This window comes from Dipodomys spectabilis, unplaced genomic scaffold (genome assembly GCF_019054845.1).
Source record: "Dipodomys spectabilis isolate Male_0828 unplaced genomic scaffold, ASM1905484v1 ptg000050l, whole genome shotgun sequence".
NCBI classification, from domain to species: Eukaryota; Metazoa; Chordata; class Mammalia; order Rodentia; family Heteromyidae; genus Dipodomys; species Dipodomys spectabilis.
Genome location: NW_024870727.1, coordinates 893,874 through 916,113, shown reverse-complemented (window position 1 = coordinate 916,113; position 22,240 = coordinate 893,874). Strand labels below are relative to the sequence as shown.

General features: G+C 39.9%; 1 pseudogene; it reads left to right on the top strand.

Annotated features, from left to right (window-relative positions):
• Nucleotides 1-5,982: 5,982 nt before the first annotated feature.
• Nucleotides 5,983-6,767, top strand: LOC122107249 (annotated as a pseudogene).
• Nucleotides 6,768-22,240: the final 15,473 nt, after the last annotated feature.

Below are 22,240 nucleotides of genomic sequence, written 5' to 3'. Positions count from 1 at the left end.
GAAACACTAAGAGAACAATCATAGAGAACAATCTGGACATGGAAAATTCTAAAGGGCAAACAAAAACTAGGAAGGAAAAAGATGCAGGGGTGAACCTATAAAGATTTTTAAAAGGTGTCAAACAATTATTAGGGTGTATGTATGTCATTTATAAGAAAAAATGTCAGCATGTTAAATGGCATTAAGGTGCTGCTGTTAGCTGCTAAGAGTAATAACTATTCTGTTTTTTGTAAAGAGTCCTGTCCTTTTTGGTTGCACCATGAAGGTTTCCAGGTAAAGTCATATGTCTGAGATTTGCTTCAATATCAACTAGTGTGAAAGGTAGAGGACAGAACAGAATTTGCCTCGTTTGTTTGAGGATAGTTATACAGAGGTTCACTACAGAATTCTGTTTACTTCTGTATGAATGTTTCACTTTTTCATAAAAACTTGCAATTCACTGACATAGCTCTTGCTTAGTTTGAGTAAGGACCTACGTTCAATCTCCAGCACTGCCAAAGACAAAAAACAAGAGAGAAAAAAAATCACTTCAATTTTTTTTTCATATGTAGAATAAAAAGGAAGCTAAGAACTAAATTTCTTCTATGATTTTGTGATCTGGGAAAGTCTTACAAACCATATCAAACCATAAACTCTGTGAGTATAAAAATCTGTTTTATTCCTTTTCTGTATTCTTGAGAGATAATTCAATGCCTTGTATACCATAGACATTCAATACATTCATGTTGAATTGTGTTGAATAACCTGCTGCTTCAACCAAAAATCCTTTTGAAATTCTCTTTCAGGTATGACCTCTAAACCTGTAAAGGAAATATTGTTACCCAGTGATGATTTTACAGGGGACCTTGATTCCCACCAAATGTAATCATAAATGAATGAACTCATATAAAATATGCCCTACTCAGGTAATTTTCTATTTTTAGCAAGGTCTAAAAGTAAGGAATTTTACTCCAGTTAGTAGGGACTCTCAACATACCTTTTACATATTTTTTTCAGTGTTTTAAATATGTTATACTGGGGCTGGGAAGGTGGCTCAGTGGTAGAGCGCTTGCCTTGCATGCATGAGGCCCTGGGTTCGATTCCTCAGCACCACATAACCAAAAAGAAAAAAAGCCGGAAGTGGTGCTGTGGCTCAAGTGGTAGAGCGCTAGCCTTGAGCTGAAGAGCTGAGGGTCAACAACCAGGCCCAGAGTTCAGGCCCCACAACCGGACCCAAAAAAACAAAAAAACAAAAAACAAAATAAATAAATAAATAAATAAATATGTTGTACTAAAATGAAGCCAGGGAATCCAGAATTGGGGGAGAGTCATTATAGGCAGCCCAAGCAAGTCAGGCCTGACCTCTCCACTACCATGATACATATGAACAGCAAACAACTTTACTTTTTCTGCCTATATTATTATCATGGTTTCACATAATGGTGTCAATTTTTTTAAGTTTTCTTATTTTAAAAAGATTTTTTAAAAAACATTTGTTTTCAAAGAAGTTAGAAACCCTGAGCAGGGTGCTGGTGGCTCATACCTATAATCATAGCTACTCAGGAGGCTGAGATCTGAGGATCTTGGTTTGAAGCCAGTCCAGGGAGGAAAGTCCATGAGCCTCTTATCTCCAATAAACTACAAAGGAAGCTAGAAGTGAAGCTGTGACTCAAGTGGTTGAATGATAGCCTTGAGCAAAAGAAGCTAAGGGACAGTGCCTGGCCTGGGCCTGAGCTTAAGCCCCAGTACCAGCCCCCCCCCCCCCCACACACACACAAAAAAGGAGTTAGCAACCTTATTTCAGAGTATCATTATTATACATTTTATTCCCCATAACTGTATAGAACTGTAACAGAGCAATGGGGTAACTAACATGTTAAAAAACAAAACATTTGTTAAAAATATTTTTATATAATGTAAAGTTTTCTGACAATCAAAAAATGCCCACTTATTTTTACCTTCCTTAATATTCCTGTTATTCTGTGTTCTAATTAACACAAATTCATAAATTATGTTCACAGTCTGTAATCAGGCAGTGTTCCTGACATATCCAAACTATGTGAAATTAATAGCACAGGGAAAAAGTTCTCAGAGCAAAGCTGATTCTGTTGAGTATTGAAAACCATTTTTCTGTTGTGAAATATACTCCAAAACAGTAATGGGAATTCAGTATCTGTAAGGGTGAACAGTATTTTTTTATTACTCAAAACTATTATTTATTTGAATTATTATTATTCTCTAACTCCAGAGAACTAGAAACCTATATAAAACCATGTATTTTTTATTAAAAGGTGATTCAATAGCTTTTTACTGAAGAAAAAAGTTAAGTATTAACATAGCTAGGCAGAAAATGAAAGAGAAGACAAAAATTGGGAAGAGATAATAGTGAAATACAGAAAGAGGCAGAGAATATCTAAGAAACCAGATAAGCTGAATCTTAGTTACCAGTATTTCCACACAAGCATTTCAGTACTCATTGTCAGTGGGAGTCTTATCTCTGCTTCCTTTATTTGATCTCCATCTGGCATTATTTTCAGAACATATCACTGTCATCTCATAACTCTTAATAAGCCATTATAATGTTGAAGATATGCTTTTCTGCTTTAAATAAATGTCAGGATTATTAATTTACTATAAAATATTATGTCAAAATCTGCCAGTCAAGAAGAAAGGATTGCACTGCATATGCAAAAACAATAATGGCTGTGTGTGTGTGTGTGTGTGTGTGTGTGTGTGTGTGTGCATGTGTGTGTATGTGTTTGTGTACAAACGCGTGCATGTGCCATTAATGAGGCTTAAAATCAGGGCCTGGGAACTACCTCTCAGCTTTTTTGCTCAAACCTAATGCTCTCCCACTTGAGCCACAGCTCCACTTTCAACTTTTTCATAGTTAATTGGAGATAAGAGTTTCATGGATTTTCCTGTCTACGATAGCTTTGAACTGCAATCTTCAGATTTCAGCCTCCTGAGTAGGTAGGATTAAAGCATAAACCACTAGTGCCTGGGTAATAACAGCCTCTTAATCAGAACACTGGTTAAATGGCCTCACCACCCACTCTATGACAATAATGTTTTCATCAACTTTTTAAAAAGAGAAGACCTTAAGTCAGTCCTATATTTCCGTATAATATTAATAGACACAAAGTGTAGAAATTCAAAGCCTAAATCTAAGCTTACATGCCAGAATAAATCATAGCTTCCAGCATTAAAGTACTCAGTTCTGTTATTTAAAAATTATTTCTTTTAGGGTGAGATTGTGATTGGGACACATTGTATACATGTACAGAAATGTCACACCAAAATTCTTCTTGTGCAACTAATGAATACTAATAAATTTAAAAAAAACAACAAAACAAAAAAACCTCTCTTGAGCCAGGCATGGGTGGCTCACAAATTCTAACTACTCAGGATCTAGGATCCCAGTTCAAAGCCAGCCAGGGCAGGAATGTCCATGAGACTTTTGTCTCCAATTAACCACCAGAAAAATGGAAGTGGAGCTGTGCTCAAAGTTTAGAGTGCTAGCCTGGAGCAAAGAAGGTCAGAGACAGTGCCCAGGCCCTGAATTCAAGCTCCATGACTCACAAACGAAAAAATCAAAAACAAAAACCCTCTCTAATTTTTTTTCTGGAATCCTAAATACGCTTACCATAGCAAAAATTACACTGCACAAGAGATAGTCAAAATGGAGGCATTGAACACTCTGAATCACCACAATAATCAACAGAACCACCATCTTAACCATGATAAGCACAAGGTTCTAGTGTCAGATCTACACAGAAGGCCAGTCACAGGGCCTTAGGCCTCTTATCTATCTCTATTTTTCTCATCTGAAAAAATATATAAATTGGATACAGCCCTATATAGCACTAAAAATACTCTGGATATTTATGTTTCTGCAACTTCCTGTGAAGTGCAAAAAAGTGTTCAAACATAAATATCTAAAGTTTACTGACTTTATGACTTACAGTGACCTTACAAAAAGTTTAACCTAAGATAAGTTTTTGAAAAGCTATAGAAAATGGTATCACACACATACATACTCTATTAATAGGGTTTAAGTTATTTCTTTCTTGAATTAAGAAACTACAATAATGGGATTTAGAAAGATATAATATTGGAAAAAGCTAAGTTGTGATTAGGTATGAACCTGAGCAACCAATGTCCCTTCATTTATAAAATTACAACTGGATATCTGTGCTGCCACTGATCTATCAAAACATCCTATCAACTTAAACTCCCAGAAGAAAACTATAAATTTACTTCTTTTATAATTCTTTGAAGGTTTAATTATTATTTATATTTATTCAGCATTTTGTAACTACTGAAACTGAGAATTCAGAATTAGGAAATGAAGTCCAAAGATTCTGGATATGATTAAAGTGGAAGACTTCCAAATACAGAGTAAATTCAACTCTTTCACATTAGAGGCCATCTATGTGTCTATATATACATTTATGCAAACAAATACCTACATACATACACAAACAGCCCTCCAACTAATTAACTGAATTTCCCAATATTCCATACCTATATATCCCAAGGCTATTATTACTACTATACCCATAATAGGTCAAGATATGCAGTTGACAAGGTTATCGTCAAAATTCTTTCTTGACTACAATTCTAGGCCCCCTGGAAATACTCACTGTCCTTCTGAGAGAAATTAGATATTTCATGTTCTAAAGAAATGAGCTGAGTGGGCTGGGAAGGTGGCTCAGTGGTAGAGCGCTTGCCTTGCATGCCTGAGGCCCTGGGTTCGATTCCTCAGCACCACATAAGCAAAAAGAAAAAAAAAAGCTGGAAGTGGTGCTGTGGCTCAAGTGGTAGAGCGCTAGCCTTGAGCTGAAGAGCTGAGGGACAGCGCCCAGGCTCAGAGTTCAGGCCCCACAACGGGATCCCCAAGAAATGACTGAGAAGCTTCCTAGCCTTTGTAATTTCTTAGTGTGTGTGTGTGTGGGGAGGGGGGGGTGGATGATCCCAGACAGTTTAAAAAAGAAGGAACGCTTTGAAGGATTATTTGGTAGCTTCCAAAATAACCGGATACTGACTGTGAAGTATAAATATGAAGATAATGGCTAGTAAAATACCCATTATAAAGTAATCTAGGCAGCTTCTAAGACCAAAACAGAAATGAGGTCATAGTGCAGATGGGTGGGCTCCCCAGCACTGAAACCATGCACTCTGGACTCTGGGCAGCACTATAAAGCAAAATGAAGAACATTTGGAACTTTCAGCTCTGTCGATAGAAGGCAGGTTTTTCAGGGGACTTCCCAAAACAAAGGGTCCAAATCCAGTGAAGTCAGACACAAAGAAAACTGACAGACAGACATAAGATAGATGACAGAACTGACATTATTATGAATAAGAAGACTTCATTAGCCTTTCAGAAAAAGAGGGGGGAGGGGTGAAGTTAGGACTGGGAGCTGGGGAGGGACAGGGGGTGAAGCAGGGCAGAGGGAGGAGAGGAGGGGGAGGAGCAGAATAGAGGGAGGAGAGGAGGGGGAAGGAAGGAGGGGGAGGCGAGGAGAGGGAAGAGAGGAAGGGAAGGGAAGAGGATGGGGAGGAGAGGAAGGGAAGGGAAGAGGAGGGAGAGGCGAAGGGGGGGGGGGAAGAGAGGAAGGGAAGGGAAGAAGAGGGAGGCAGCCGCGGGCAGGCTGACCGCAGCCTGAGAGCTGAGCGCAGCGCCCAGCGCGCAGAGCGGAGGGCTAGTGGGAGAGCAAGCTGCCTGCCATGGCGGCCTCGCCGCCTTCCCCTGCAGGTAAGCAGCTCGGCCAGGGTACCGGCCGCCTCGCGGCTCTCAACAGGCGGCCAGGGCCAGGTTGAGGGAGCCTGCGAGCCACGGAGCAGGGGACGGAGCAGGCCAGCGAGTGAGCCTGGGTACCAAGCACCGCTGCAAGAGGCGGCCAAACCCAATGGGCGTGGTGCTGGTGGCTTCGCGAGTGGAGCCCGCCCCCTCGCCCCGCTTGGCCCCTTCGCATTCCCAGCGCTCCCCGCCTACCGCGCATGCGCGGCCCGACAAAGCCAGGACACGAACTCAACTCCAATCACCTGGAGCCTAGGAAACCGCAGTCAAAACTCATGGAAGCCACTGAACTTATCCATGAAGTTCAGAATGAAGGAGACTTAATGACAGGTCAGTGAGAAGATGATGAAAGTAGAATACAGATGCAATCAACTCCGCCAGCCTTGTCTTCAGAAGAGGGCAAAACTGGTCGCCCAAATCTGAGATCTGGAGAGAACAGTGTGTATCTACCATCACAAGTGTCTGTGCTGCTGGAGGAGGGACAGAAAGGCCTGCTGGACAAGATCAAAACCGAAATGACAGAATGTGAAGACACAAAGTCAGGTGACAGATTTTTTTTTGGATGAAAATCCTTACTTTGAAAATAAAGTTATAGCCAAAGAATTTTATCCTGAGTGAGAACGGCATACATCTTCAAACTAGACTGAAATAAAATGGAAATCTGGAAAGGGTCTGACAAAAGACTCCACCAAACAAAATAAAGCCAGCAGGAAGAAGCAGCAGGAAGAACTGAGCGCTCCTTGACCTGGTTTATTGACCATTCTAATGCTGGCACAGATGAGTTGGGAGAGGTCATCAAAGATGATGTTCAGCCTGGTTCTGTACTACCTGGTTACTGACACTGATGATGAGGAAAAAGGAGGAGGAGGAGAAGGGGTGGAGGGAGAGGGATTGGAAGATACTGATAGAGAAGGGGATGAGGATGGGAGGGAAGGAAAGGAAGACAATGATGGAAGGGGAGGAGGATGAAGGAGAAGATGACTAATAGAAAACATTGATGGCTTCCAAACCTCATTAAAACCGGGGGGGGGGGGGGGGGGGGGAGCGGGTTGCAGACTTTTCCCTCTCTGTGCTCAATCACCCTGTTCTTGAGGTCTCTTCTCAACACTGATTTGAGTGAAAATACCTTGCTCAGAATAAAATGGGAAAATAATCTCCATACCTTTCTGTTCTAAATTCATTTTTATCCCTTTCTGTCTCAACAAAAAAAGTGTATGGAATCAACACCACCACTACCACTGTACTCCGTAGGCACAAAGAAAACCCTCCAGTTACTCTGCTCTGTTGTGAGTACTAGGCCCTGTGTAGTAGTGCACAGAGTAGCTTTTTTCCTCCTTTCTCTGTATATTGGACTCAGAGATTACATTGTGTTTCTGTGTGACTATAAACTGTTAGTATTACCAATGTGTATCTTTATTTCCCTTTGTTTAAAAAGAAGAAGAAAAGTGTAAAAGGGATTATAAAAAAGAAAAAACAAATTGGGATTATAAAAGGTCAGCAAAGGATGGGTTTGAGATGTTTGGGTGTGTTACAGGCATTCTGACAACATGGCTTCTACTTACAGGTGTAATTGTGATATTTAATAGACATCATTGCAGTTCTAGAGGGTCTTTTTAAGGTAAAAATCCTCTCCTATTGATTACTTGAGCTCTATCACTACAGGAGAATCAATAGACCCCCCCTAGAATCTTACTCAAAATTCACATTCTCTACTGTAATTTTATTTATTTTTAAATTGTCTTTTTTCATTGGAAAGATGATGCTCAGTTTTAAAAGTTGAAAGTGTACATTTTGCTGGGTACAATTTTAAAAATGTTTCATTATGTAAATTTCAAAAGGCTGTGGTGTCTCATGTGGTGTCTCAAAGGGACTAGATGAGAGAGCTTTAACCTGATGAGAAGTCAACAGTCAACAGGTGGCAGGGCCTTGATGCTGAGTACTTTGCTAGCTGCAAGAACCAACATTACAACTTCCCTGTCTTTAGGTGCAGGAAGTCACTCCTAATAAGAGAGAGTAGGGCCTCTGACTACTGCAGTGCCCAACCCTTAGGTATCCCAGCTTCCAATAATGGTACCTCTGCAGATATTTTTTTTTGGGGGGGGGGGAGGGTCCGGTAGTGGGGCCTGAACTCTGGGCCTGGGCGCTGTCCCTCAGCTCTTCAACTCAGGGCTCGCACTCTACTACTTGAGCCACAGCGCCACTTCCGGCTTTTTAGTTTTTGCTTATGTGGTGCTGAGGAATTGAACCCAGGGCCTCAGGCATGCAAGGCAAGCGCTCTACCACTGAGCCACCTTCCCAGCCTTCTGCAGGGTTTTTTTTGTTTTTGTATCGGTGGTGGGGCTTGAACTCTGGGCCTTAGTGCTGTCCCTCAGCTCTTCAGCTGAAGGCCAGTGCTCTAACCACTTGAGCTACAGCGCCACTTCCATTTTTCTGGTGGTTTATTGGAGATAAGAGTTTCATGGAGTTTCCTTCCCCAGCTGGCTTTGAAACATGATCCTCAGATTTCAGCCTCCTGAGTAGGTAGGATTACAGGTGTGAGCCAGCAGCTCTCAGCTCTGCAGGGTTTTTGAACTATCACCACCCACCTCTAGGGTGACTAGAGTGGCCTCCATACCTCTGCAAGAAATCTTGAGCTTATAACCCATTTTTGCAGGCATCTTGAATAGCCAATAGTGTCAGCAGGTAGAGCAGGCTCTCTGAAGCTTAAACTTCACAGGACTTTGTTGGTCACTCCTCTCCTCGTAACCATCTTACATCTTACACCCAGAGTTTATGGCAAAGTATGCCAATAACTTCTTGAGCCATCATTGTTCTTCAGATACCTAGGTTAATTCGACCTACAATAGGTGCTCAAGATGTATTTCTCAAGGTACATCTTACTTTTGCTGAAAATTCAGAAGAAATGGAAGGAGACATCAGAAGATGGATGACATCCCATGCTTATTGATTGGCAGAATTATATTATTATTTATATATATATATATATATATATATATATATATATATATATATAAATACACGACAGGATTTTTTTTTTTGCATTGAGCAATTTTATTTCAGGCTTCCAGCTGCCTCTTGAGTTGTCCTGGACATTTTGATAAGGCCACTCTAATAAGCAAAGCATGAGAATGCTTGTAAATGTATACACTAAACCATATGTGTAACTGATACTTGCACCAAGGAAATTGTCCACTGAGTTATTCTTCTAAAAATATAAGGGTCTGCTTCAAAAATTAGTTATATACTGTCTTTTGTCTTTATTGATGGTTTTTCAACTTCCACACAATAATTTCAGAGATCAAATACTACTTTATGATACTTTGACTAGCTAGATTGACATACTGATACTATCATTTTTTCTTTTATGTCGGTCATGGGGCTTGAATTCTGTGCCTAAGCATTGTCTCTCAGCTCTTCAGCTCAAGGCTATTGCTCTCCTACTTGAGCCACAGTGCCACTTCCCATAGTTCACCTTTGAAAAACACATCTTACATAGAGCCAAAGATAGTGATTTAATTCATAACTGATCACATGACTGGATATTTGAAATGATCATCTTTATTTTACACTCATTTACAGTGAAACAATGTTCCAGTTAGCTTTAAAAGGCATATGGTGCTAATTAGTAAAATATTGAAAGCAATATTTTACTGCTAGCTTGCACAATCACAAATGTTTAAAAAAGTAAAACATGAAAATATTTTTTAAAAAATAGCAAAAGGCGGCTGGGAAGGTAGCTCAGTGGTAGAGCAGCGCTTGCCTTGCATGCATGAGGCCCTGAGTTCAATTCCTTAGCACCACATAACCAGAAAAAAAAAAAGCTGGAAATGGCGCTATGGCTCAAGTGGTAGAGTGCTAGCCTTGAGCTGAAGAGCTGAAGGACAGCGCTCAGGCCCAGAGTTCAGGCCCATGAAGGGACCCCCCCCCCAAAAAAAATAGCAAAAGTAAGCCTAAATTTTTAAGAAGAATGCTAGACGCATCAGGAAACCACACTTCAAATTATGCTACAGAAACACAGTATGGCACAAAAACATACCTAAATACTAATAAACCTTACTAAGAAGCCCAGGAACAAAACCACACAGCTACAATCACCTAATTTTCAACAAGGAAGCTAAAAACATGCAGTAGAGAGCAATAGCCTCCTCAACAAATAGTGCTAAGAAAACTGGTTATCCACTTGAAGGACACTGAAAGTTGACATCTCTCACTTTCTCCAAAAATTAATTCCACATAGTCTGAAAATCTCAAAAGTATAACCTAAAACTCTCAATCTACTACAGGAGAGCCTAGAGATTTCCCCAGAAGATAAGAGGCACATCTAATTATTTTCTGAATAAGATTCCACTTACCCAGAAAACAAGAACAGTAACAAGTGGGATTGCATTAAATTAAAAAGTTTAAGTACAGTAAAAGAAACAATTACCAGAACAAACAATCCACTGAATGAGAGAAAATATTCACTAGCTATTCAACAGGTAAATCAGTAAATGTCCAGAATATGCAAAGCTCTGAAAAAAAATAAACAGAAAAGGAATAAATAATTCAACCAATTAATGGGTAAGAAAATTGAACAGTTTCCAGATTAAGAAATCTAAAAAGTATTTTAGCATCCTTAGCTATAAAGGAAACATGAGTTCAAAGTCCTAAGGAAACCTCAAAGCTCCATCTCACCACAGTCACAATGACAATCATCAAAAAAAGCAAACAACAAATGCTGGTAAGAATTCAGGGGGGAAAGACCCTCATACACTGATGGTGGGAATGTAAACTAGTGTAACCAAAATTAATATGAAGCTTCCTCAAAAAAGTAAAACTAGAACTATCTCCGAACTCTGCCAACCCAGTACTAGGCATATATCCGAATGAGTGTGAATCAAGAAAACCATCTGCATGCCAGATACTGTTTATTATAGTCCTATTCACAATAGCCAAATGACTAAATCCTCTGAATTAGTACAAAAGACATTGTACATATATACCATTGAATATTACACATCCATAAGAAATATGAAATGCGATTTGGGGGGGTGGGAAATGAATGGAATTGGAGAACATCATTTTGAGCCAGATAAGCCAAGCTGAAAAAGACAGTATTGTATGTTTTTGTCCATATACATATGCTTATATTCCTGTATATAATCCATACACTTATAACATGATTCTAATAATGTAGAAGAATAAGGGGAAAGGGAGGTAAAAAAAATGATGGTGAATAATTTTGGTTTTGTTTATTCCCCCTCCCCAAGTTGTATAGTTCATTCCAATATAGGATCTACTGGGTTTCACTGCTGAATTGGTTCATCTTACATCCCATCATTTCTGTCTTTCCCCTTCCCCTCACCAAGTCAGATAACCTTTACACAAGACAAAGGGTACAAAAATCAAAAACAGCAGCAGAAGGGAATAAACCAAAGAAAAAAAAGGACAAAAAGGAAAAAATAACACCAAACAGTACAATAAAAATCTCTTGCTTCCATTTCTTGGAGTTCATTTCTATAGGTATCATTGTATATGATCAACATAGCCATTTAGCTCTTGCAATCCTCTCCTAATAATATCCTTCTTCGTGAATGTCCAAGTGCAATTACTGGTCTTTCATTATCCATTGGGTTTACTTGTAGATTTCATAAAAAAAAATGGAAAGATGGAAAAAGTAATTTTGTAAAAAAAAGTACAACTGTTTATAATGACGACATAAAGAACCTCAATGAAAGCTGTTTATCACTAGGAGATTGAGAAAGCCAGGGAATAGAAAGCAATTGAGAGGCTTATCCTGTGTAATGCACATCTGAAATACCACAAAAAGAAATTACCTTAACAAAAAGCTAAATACAACAAAGCTGAAGCCAACATCATACTAAATGAGGAAAACAAATCATTTTCCCTAAAAATCAGATGAGAAAAGGCAACTTCTCAAACTATTCTTATTCAGTACAGTGCTGGAATTCCTAGACGAAGCAAAAAAACAAGAGAAATTTTAAAAAGAAAATAACTGAAATAGGAAATGAAGAACTCAAATTATCTCTATTAGCAAGTAATAGCCTATATTTAAAAGGCCATAAATATTCTACCAAAATTCCCCTATATCTTAGAACTATTTTTGGCAACCATAGCAGGATATAACATCAGCACTTTCAAAAAGTCAATAGTTTCTCTACGTACCAAGGAAGAGCAGGGCAAGATGGACCAGGACAGAGGGACTGTGCCAGACCTGCTCCCGTGGGGCTCTTGACACCAGGTTTCTCTGGCCTCTGGATCAGCCTGGGAACCAGAATAAATGCGGGAACAGGAGCAAAGGCCTGCAGGGGTGAAGCAGCGATCCTAGGATGTGAGCTATGGACCTGACCCGGGGAAAGGCCACAGCAGGGTGACTGAGGACAAGCCCTGCAGGACTCCCCAGGGATCCTTTTCAGGCCCTCCACAGGTAACCCATGGACAGGCTTTGTAAGGTGACTGGAGACATGGGACAGACCTCAGCCTCTGTCCTGGAGCCCTGGCCGTGTCAGGGGAGCTCCTCACACAGCACCACAGTGACTTGATGGCGGGGATGACCTCTCCACCCTGGACCTAGCCCAGGGGAAGGCCCCGCCAGGCTGCCGAGGGCTGGCAAGGTGAAGAACAGCAGAGGCCTTCCGCAGATGGACAACAGAGAAGGTGGACCGCCTAGAAAACTCACCAGCATTCTCGGCCTAGGAGCTCGCTGATGCGTGGCCTAGGTGTCCTCCTTGTCCCAGAGAGCAAGAGTTCAGCCCATGACAAGGGCAGATGAAGGTCTTAACGGTCCTGGAAGGTCAGCCAAGTCCCAGATGATGTCAGGTGTCACGTGAGGCCCTGATGGTGGCAGGAAAGAAATCCCTGATGATGGCGGATGCACCACAAAACCCGGGCGTCATAAGAAGGCCCGGATGGTGATGGGTACAAAGAGAAGCCCCGGATGACCGTGGATGCACCATGAAGACCCGGATGACCAGGGTGCAGTGAGAAGCCCTGCAGTTGCAACGCCAAGCCCGATGTTGCTGGGAGCAACCACAAAGTCCCCATTGATGGATGATGCCGGTGCGATGCAAGAGGCAGGGAATGTACCATGAAGCCCCAGATAACTGGAGTTCAATGAGAAGCCCTGTATGACAATGGAACAACTCGAAGTCCCAGATAACTGGTGTTAGAAATAGCTCTGGATGTTGGAGTGTCGCATAGGAAAGAAAGGAACTCTGCAAAGTTCACTTCTGCAGAAGGGTAAGCCATAGGCAGGCATCTGGCAAGCAAGCACACAGAGCTAACCCAGCAAGCCCCCTGCCCCTCGGCTCACATTGGCTGAGCCCAGGATCACAATCTGCAAAAGCATGTGCCCTAATTAACAGGATGTAATTAAACTTCAAGGAGCTTTAAACATGATATCTTAAAGTGCTCAGGAAAAGGATGTAACTAAAATATAATTAATAAGGCCCAAGCCACCTAGGCAAAGCCGAAACCTTTCTAAAACAAAAATATTCTCCCAAGATTAACAAAGGAAGCAAACTACTGTACTTGGATAGAAAAGACTTTTTCTCACACTGGATGCAATACTCAACTCTGGATGGAGCTGGGACTAGTGGCTCACACTTTGATCCTCGCTATTCCGGAGACTGAGAGTTGAGGATCATGATTGCACGCTAGTCAGGGCAGGAGAGTCCTTAAGACTCTTAACTTTAATGAACTATGTGGAAAAAGTCAGAAGTGGAACTGTGGCTCAAGTGGTAGAGTGCTAGCCTTGGGCAAAATGAAGCCCAGAGAGAGCACCCAGGATTGGCACCAAAAAAATAGGAGGAGGGGGAGAAGGGAGGAAGAGAAGGAGGAGGAGGAAGAAGGAAGGAAGAAAGGGAGGAAGGAAGGAAGGAGGAGAGAGGGAGGGAGGAAGGGAGGGAGGGAGGGGAAAGGAAAGAAAGACTGAGGTGCAGTGAGAACTGCTGGCCTTAGACAACTGGGGTGAAACTAGAAGTCCTGGATGAAGCCTGTGCAATATTTGGTGGCCAAGACAGTAGTGCTAGTGCCATCCAAGGAACAGTAGAGTGATAGCCACATATGCCCACCAGAATCCCCTGAAGATTACTGTTTGTGGATCTGATATGAAAAGGCTTCTCTCAAGTTCTCCAAGCCTTTTTAAAGAGCACATTTGGTCCATCTAGACACACCAGATATGAAGAAGTTGTCATTCTGTGACAAAGTAGAGGAACAAAATCACACTGGCAAATACTCATTTGTTTGTAGAAAACAGAAATGTCTGCTGGAAGTGATTTTGAATGGAGATGTTAGATCACCGCTGGACACAGCAGCCAGAGCAACATTCCTGTTTGCTCTGTGGGCTAGAGGATGAGGAAAAGAATACCTTGTGAAGGAACAGGTCGCAGCCATGCCACTCATCCAGGGGGCCAGGGGGGAAGATGTGTGTGTGTGTGTGTGTGTGAGAGAGAGAGAGAGAGGGGGAGGAGGGAAGGGAGAGGGAGAGAGAGATTTTTTTACACTTTTTTCAAAGGTAGATTAATTAAGAATCTTACTACCCATGGATTTTATGATTATGGGCAAATCACCTAGTGCTTCTGATATCAAATGTGTATAACAACAGCATGCATTTTATGGAGTCATAGGTAAAGTTAGTGCTCAGAGCAATACCTATTAGCATGAGAAGAAATACATTTGATCTTTGTCCTTGATTTCTGGAACAGAGGTTCCTAAAATTCTCAGAATTTCCAGAGTGATCTGAATGTCTTTTTTTATTTACAATGAATTTATTTCAACAACACCTGAATTTATGCTAGCGCACTTGCTTAGAGTAGAAACCCTAGATAGCTAAGTGAATAAAAAAGATTGGGGGATTGAAACCTTTAGCCTTTACCCACCAACCTCCAGGAAATGGAGAGAGGAAAACACCACTATTCCATGCCCTTCCCTATCTCTCCCATCTAATTGTTCCTGAGTTGTACTCTATACAACAGACTACCATAGCAATGCCATTGTGTGTGTGTGTGTGTGTGTGTGTGTGTGTGTGTGTGTGTGTGTGCTTGCTCCAAAGTGGGAGCAGTCTTATGATCAGTATTGCATTGAATTGTGGGATTCCTAGATGATGTGAGCTAGAGAACTGCTTGGTGTGTGTAGAATAGGACAGGACTGGGGAAAACTTTACATCAGTTCAAAATGTGTTTTATTTTAAAGCACAGCCTTTTGGTTTGTGTGATTCTCAGCCTGGAAAGTAGTAAAGATGTGTTCACTGTAGTTATTATAGGAAAAGTGATTGCCCCAAACACTGTCAAATGTTAATGAAATTTAAAACTGTACTTTGTGACAATATATACTCAGAATACAACAGAAAAACTCTTGTACTTGTGCTTATACACTTCAAAGCAGAACACGGCACTATTTAATAAATTAAATTAATGTTGACAGTTAATTGGCCTAAATAATCCAGGTCCAATTTAGACCTACATTGGATCTTGTAATATCTAAATACTGTATCAGCTCTCCATGCTACCCACTTTGCCTGAATATTTCTAATTAAATAATTATTCGAAAACAAAAACATATGCAATAACAAACCATTTCATTTATGGCTCTTCATATACTGCTGTCAATCTTAAACAGCCTTCTCTACCTATGACCTTCTCTGTGTGTGTGTGTGTGTGTGTGTGTTACCAGGGCTTGAACTCATGGCCTAGACACTGTCCTTCAGCTTTTTTTTTCCAATCCTGGGGCTTGAACTCTGGGCCTGGTGCTGTCGCTGAGCCTCTTTGTGCTCAAGCCTAGCACTCTACCACTTGAGCCACAGTGCAACTTCCAGCTTTTCCTGAGTAGTTCATTGGAAATAAGATTATGAACTTTCCTGAATGGGCTGGCTTTGAACCCCTATCCTCAGCTCTCAGCCTCCTGAGTAGCTAGAATTACATGTGTGAGCCACTGGTGTCCAACCTACAAATATCAGGTGTGATTTATAAAGAGAAGAGTATGCACAAACATTAGATTGTAATACATGCATTCCATAAATTCAGTAATGAGGAAATAGATTGCATGAATGCCATTGAATAAAGTAGAGGCTTAGCTATCTGTCTTGAAAGTACCCTAAACATTGTCCAAGAAGACAGAGATCCTAGTACCTCAGCCCTAAATAGAACATGGAATCTGTATCCAAAAGAAGAGTTTGTCTCTAGGCTTTTCTGGTTCCAAAAGGCTCTGTTAACTCCATGATAGCTAATAAAATTCTCGGAGACTCCGAGGACACAGAAAGACAATGTATTGTTTGATCTGATAAGTCTAATAAACTGGCCACTTCACAATATGTAAGGCTTTTTAAACTGCCAGTAGTGTAATTTACAAACGTTTTTTATGTGCCAGTTCTAGGGCTTGAACTCAAGAGGCCCCACTCTTGTTAACCTTTTTGCTCAAGGCTAATGCTCTACCATTTGAGCCATATCTCCACTTCTGGCTTTGTAGCCAGAATTATAGTAGCCACTTGCACCCAATTAAATATTCTAAACCTTTTAAAAATGTAATCTTCAGAATTGAGGTATTTCATAAAGCAAGGAGGCTTTCCAACAAGAATTTAATGGTTCTTTTAAAATGACCAGCTTTTTAAAAAATTGAAAAATGATCAACTTTTATGTTCTAGATATTCTGATAGAAAGAGATTGGTATTACAAATGATTATTTTTCAAGTTTCAAGTGGGGTTACAAAGGAGACAGTAATAAAATAGTCAAGATCAAATTTTTGCCATACAGGGGCTGGGAAGGTGGCTCAGTGGTAGAGCGCTTGCCTTGCATGCTCAAGGCCCTGGGTTCGATTCCTCAGCACCACATAAGCAAAAAGAAAAAAGCCGGAAGTGGCGCTGTGGCTCAAGTGGTAGAGCGCTAGCCTTGAGCTGAAGAACTGAGGGACAGCGCCCAGGCCCAGAGTTCAAGCCCCACGACTGGACCCCCCCCCCCAAAAAAAAAAATTTTGCCGTACAATAAAAAGTATACAAAACCTAGAGGTCAAATTGGGAGCTAAGTTTCTTCATTATCCTATTCAACAACTGGTTCCTCCTTGCTTCCAAACTGGCTTTCACTAAATTTATCCTTTAATAAGGTAAATTTATCCTTTAGTAAGGTAGAACAACTTGAAAAGGAAATTTTTTTTCTGTTTTAAAAGTGTTCACTTCAAAAATAAAGCTGAGGCTGGGCGCCAGTGGCTCATGTCTGTAATCCTAGTACTTAGGAGGCTGAGATCTGAGGATTGTGGTTCAAAGCCAGCCTGGACAGGAAAGTCTGTGAAACTCTTATCTCCAATAAATCACCAGAAAACTGGAAGTGGTGCCCATGGCTCAAGTGGTAGAGTACTAGCCTTGAGCTGAAGAGCTGAGGGACAGTGCTCAGGGCCAGAGTTCATGATTGACAAAAAATAAATAAAGCTGAACACAAAACTATAATGCATAAGCAGAGCAATATAAATCTCATCTATTTTGGGACCAATGGAAGCATTAAACTGAGAAATATTCTGAGAGAAAAGAGTGTGGGTTAAAAGTTAAAAGAGTACTCTATAATCCTGAACTCTGATAGTCACTGACTATAAAACTCTGGGCAAATCACTACTTCTCTTTAAAACTACAGTAATGTGTGATCAGATTGGATCAGATTAAAAAGTTCCTTTGATTCTAAACCTTTTTCTTTTCACCAATCTTTTTTCCTTTTCTCTTTTCTTTTCTTTTTTTTTTCTTTGCCAGTCCTGGAGCTTGAATTCAGGACCAGGGCACTGTCCCTGAGACTCTTTGTGCTCAAGACTAATGCTCTACCACTTGAGCCACAGTGCAATTTCTCACTTTTTCTGAGTAGCTTGTTTGGTGATAAGAGTCTCATGAACTTTCCTGCCCAAGTTGGCTGGGAACCACGATCCTCAGATCTCAGCTTCCTGACTAGTTAGGATTAAAGGTAGGAGCCACCTGCACCAGGCTTCCTTTCTTCCTTCTTTCCTTCATTCCTTTTATTCATTCTTTCTTCCTTTCTTTCATTTTTTTACTTTGGCTGATCTCCAAATCTCAAATGAACTCAAATCTCAAATCTCCTGAACTTAAATGACATTACTAACTCAGTCTTCCAAGTAGCTGGGTCTGTAAGCATTCAGCTAAAGCTTTTTTGGTGTTTTTTGTAAAATGTAATGCAAAGAATTAGAAAAACCCTCAAAGGCTTATTACTGTTTTCTATAATGACTGTTATTTAAACTGATGTGCAATTGCTAACATTTTCATTTGCTATAATAAGCTTTGTTCAAGGTATCATAAATAAAGCCTTTGAATATACACAGAAAAATAGACCAATTAGTATGAGGTAAAATTAAACATGGAAACTTCCCAGAGTTTCAACCCAGGGAAATGTAGATAATATAATTAAAATTTCAGCTCTCTCTTGACATTACACAAGCACACTTCACATACAATTCTAAAAGATTTACAGAAATAGATAATTTTGAGAAATACTGGGATTTAGACATGAGTAGAAATATAGGAGAGTTAAGCAGGCTACCTGGTCAGTAAAGAACTCCCATGTGCTATTCAGATTTAAATCTAAGTGCCCCATTATAACTAAGCTATGACTCTAACTAGATCAGACTCTGAAGTCTCACAAAACTTGAGTGACACAGAATTTTTACTTAAAGCCTTGTAAAACATAAATAGAACCATTTTATTCATTCTTTCACCCAGTATCAGAAATATTTTTAATTTCCATGCAAATGTAGATTTCCTTTCCATGCCAAAAACAAGCAAACAAAAAAAGGTGAATGAATCAATCTGACACAACACAGTGAGCTTCTCTATTCTGTCTCTAAACAATGCAGGATATTCAAGTACTAGCAATTTGAAGGATTTCATATTAAATTGTGAACATAGCAGGATTTTTTAAATCCAGAGCATTTTCTATTGACTTGCAGCAACGGGAGTATCTCCTTATGCAGCAGCAGTTCCTCTTTGCCAATTAAGGAGTCTTCATTCCTCTCCCTGTAATAGCACACCCATTCCTGGCTGAGAAGAAAACAAAATTAACCTTGGGCTGGAGGATTTATGCCTGATTTCCCTGGGTAAGTAAATCAGCTCACCAAATGTATAATGTATGCACCTCTCTTCATTGCTCAAGATTTTTGTTTTTGTTTTTCCATATTTAGTGCCCAGAAGTTTTTAACATAATTCCAAATTGCTAATGTGATAATAATCTCAGCAGCAATATAGCAAGATAGATGAATGACCCTTTTCCTTGTTGGCAGAATTAAGATAGTGAATAACTTGCAAAATCTGACTAATTATGCAACAAAAAAGAAAAAGAAAAAAGAACCATCCAAGACCCAAATTTAGGTGTTGGATCACAGTTGTTTTGGTAGAACTGTCACTGGGCTGCTGCCAGTTCATCTGGGCAGGAAGGAAATGCAAATTAAAAGGAAAATCAGGCCATTTTAGAGCACAGTGAATTTTCAGCAAAAGCCCAATAGTAACACTAAATACATAAGAAGATACTGTTCAGTTTTAAATTGGGTTGATTTATTCTTTTCTTCAGTTAATCTAAACTGCCTCTTTCACTCTTCCCAGGAGTCAAGGAGGCATTTTGATGAAAGTTCACTTAACCTCATTCAACCTTGTGATTTTGATTTTTATAAAACTCATAATGTTTAGTGACATAAGTGCTAAATATGTTTCTTTTAAAATATCTGTTATCTTTAAACCTGTGTAAGGTAAAAAATCAGATTTAAATCTAGCCTCAATGTTAGACACTTTTTTCCTTTGACCAAGTCCTATGATGTTGAAAGTCCTCAGGGGTTTAGCCCCAAACACCTGTCTCATTATTTCAGTAAGAAAAATAGGAGATTATGCAGGAGACCTCAGCACTTAATGAGATGTGATATATGTACTGGGAGCTACTTTTAGTCCTTACTACTTACTAATTTAATTTTCACACTAACTTTAAAGGTAGAGGATATTCATCCCTGTTTTACCCATGATAAAACTGAGGCAGACAGATTAAGTAACATCCTAAATTCTCTCAGGTATGAAATGTAATTTTCAATATGCAAACCCAGTGAGTCTGGACATAAAGCTCACTCTCTTCACAACTATACATGCACATATTCAGCAGCTATTTACTACACATGTATCATGAGAGCCAACAGTGCCCAGCTAAGAAAAATTATTTTTCTAAATTCTTTATTGTGATTGAGTGATTACATAATTTCACAAATTTCACAGTATTGTGGGATAGTGATGCTTAGTTAAAATCACAAACACACTCTAAGTTTCATGGGGAAAATTGTCTATTGTGGTCTATAAAGTTTATGAGTTCTATGAGCTTTGACAATACAGTTATTTCTTCCAGAATCAGGTGATATGTACATTTTTTTCCTTTTGCTTAGTGTCAGCTGTTCCCTCTTTCCCACTCATTCCCTCCCTCTCATCCCTGCCATTGAGTTGCTTAGTTCATTCTGATCAATGTACAGTGCAGCTGATGGGTCCCATTGTTTTATGTTTTTTCCTGATTCCCTCTAGTTCTGTGTCATCTTCCTAGTTTCCCTCCGGTGTGCACATATATACTATATATGTGATCAGCAGCATGGGGCTATTTAATAGTGATTCGACCAGATGAGTGGAGGTCCTTTGTTTCTCAAGTCTTGTTAACTTTGTTGTATCACCTTATGTTTTGGATTTAGCATCCACTTATCAGGGAGACCATGTAGCGTTTGTCTCTTGGCTCTTGGCTTATCTCACTCAACATGATTTCTTCTATTTCCATCCATTTCCCTGTAAGTGTCATTATTGTCCTTTCTAATGGTTGCATAATATTCCATTGTGTATAGATACCACAATTTTGGATCCATTCATCTTTGGTGGGGCATCTGGGTTGTTTCCATATCCTGGCTATTGTGAAGAGTGCTGCAATAAACATGGAGGTGCATGTGTCCTTGTATTCTGGTTCTTGTTGTTCAGGATAGATGTCTAGGAGTGGTATGGCTGGGTTATAGGAGAAGTCAATATTTAGCTTTCTGAGGACCCTCCAGATTGCTTTCCAAAGTAGTTGCATAAGTGTACGTTACCACCAGCAGTGTAATAGGGGTTCTCTTTCTCTGCATCCCCTCCAGCATTTGTCATTGGCTGACTTTAGGAAGTGGGTCATTCTGACTGGGGTAAGATGGTATCTCAAGGTTGTCTTTATTTGCCTTTCCTTTACAACCAAGGATGATGAACATTTCCTCAAGTGTTTCTTTGCCAATTTTATCTCTTCTCCTGAGAAGTCTTTCTTTAGTTCCCTTGATCATTTAGTAATTGGTTTGTTGGGTTTGGGAGGAATTAGTTTCTTGAGTTCCCTGTATATACTGGATATTAACTCCTTATCTGATATATTGCTGGTAAATATTTTTCCCAGTTAGTTGGTTGTCTTTTTAGCTTGGTTGCTATTACTTTACCTGTACAGAAACTTTTTATTTTAAGGTAGTCCCATTTGTCGAGTCTCTCTCCAATTTGTTGTGACCCTGCGGCTCTGTTTAGGAAGTTCTTGCCTGTGCCTGTAAGTCCAAGTGTCTCTCCTACTTTGTCCTGCAGTAGTTTCAGAGATTCAGGTTTGATGTTAAGATCTTTAAACCATTTTGAGTTGATGTTAGTGCATGGTGACAGTGTGGGGTCCACTTTTAGTTTTCTGCATGTGGCCACCCAGTTTTCCCAGCACCAGTAGTTGAAGAGGCTGTGCTTCTTCCAATGCATGTCTTTGGCTCCTTTGTCAAATATCAGCTGACTGTAGGTGTATGGTATTATTTCTGTATCTTCTATTCTATTCCATTGGTCTTTTGGTCTGTTTTTGTGCCAGTACCAAGCTGTCTTTGTTATTATGGCTCTATAGTAGAGTTTGAAGTCTGGCATCGAGATCCCTCCCATGTTGTCTTTTTTGCCTAGAATTGTTTTGACTATTCTAGGTCTTTTGTTGCTCCACATGAATTTTTGGACTATTTTCTGTATTTCAGAAATGTATGTCATTTAGATTTTAACAGGAATTGAACTGGATTTGTATATTAATTTTGGCAGTATGGCCATTTTCACTATATTAAGTCTGCCTATCCAAGAGCATGGAAGGTCTTTCCATTTCCTGGTGTCCTCTGTAATTTCTTTAAGTTTTTATAATTTTCATTAAGTAGTTCTTTTACATCTTTGGTTAGAGGGTTTTATTTTGACATCTCCATGTATGCATACTATGTACCTTGACCAGATTTGCCAGCTGTCATTCTCCCTCATTCACCTCTCCCTTCCCAAACCAATTTCAACAAACCTAATTTTTCTGTTTTCAGATATATACCCAAAGATGTGTGTGTATGTGTGTGTGTGTGTGTGTGTGTGTGTGTGTGTGTGTGTGTGTATTTTACATTTAGCATTCACATATGGAAGAAAACATGTGACTTTGTCTTTCTGAACCTGGCTTGCTTTACTT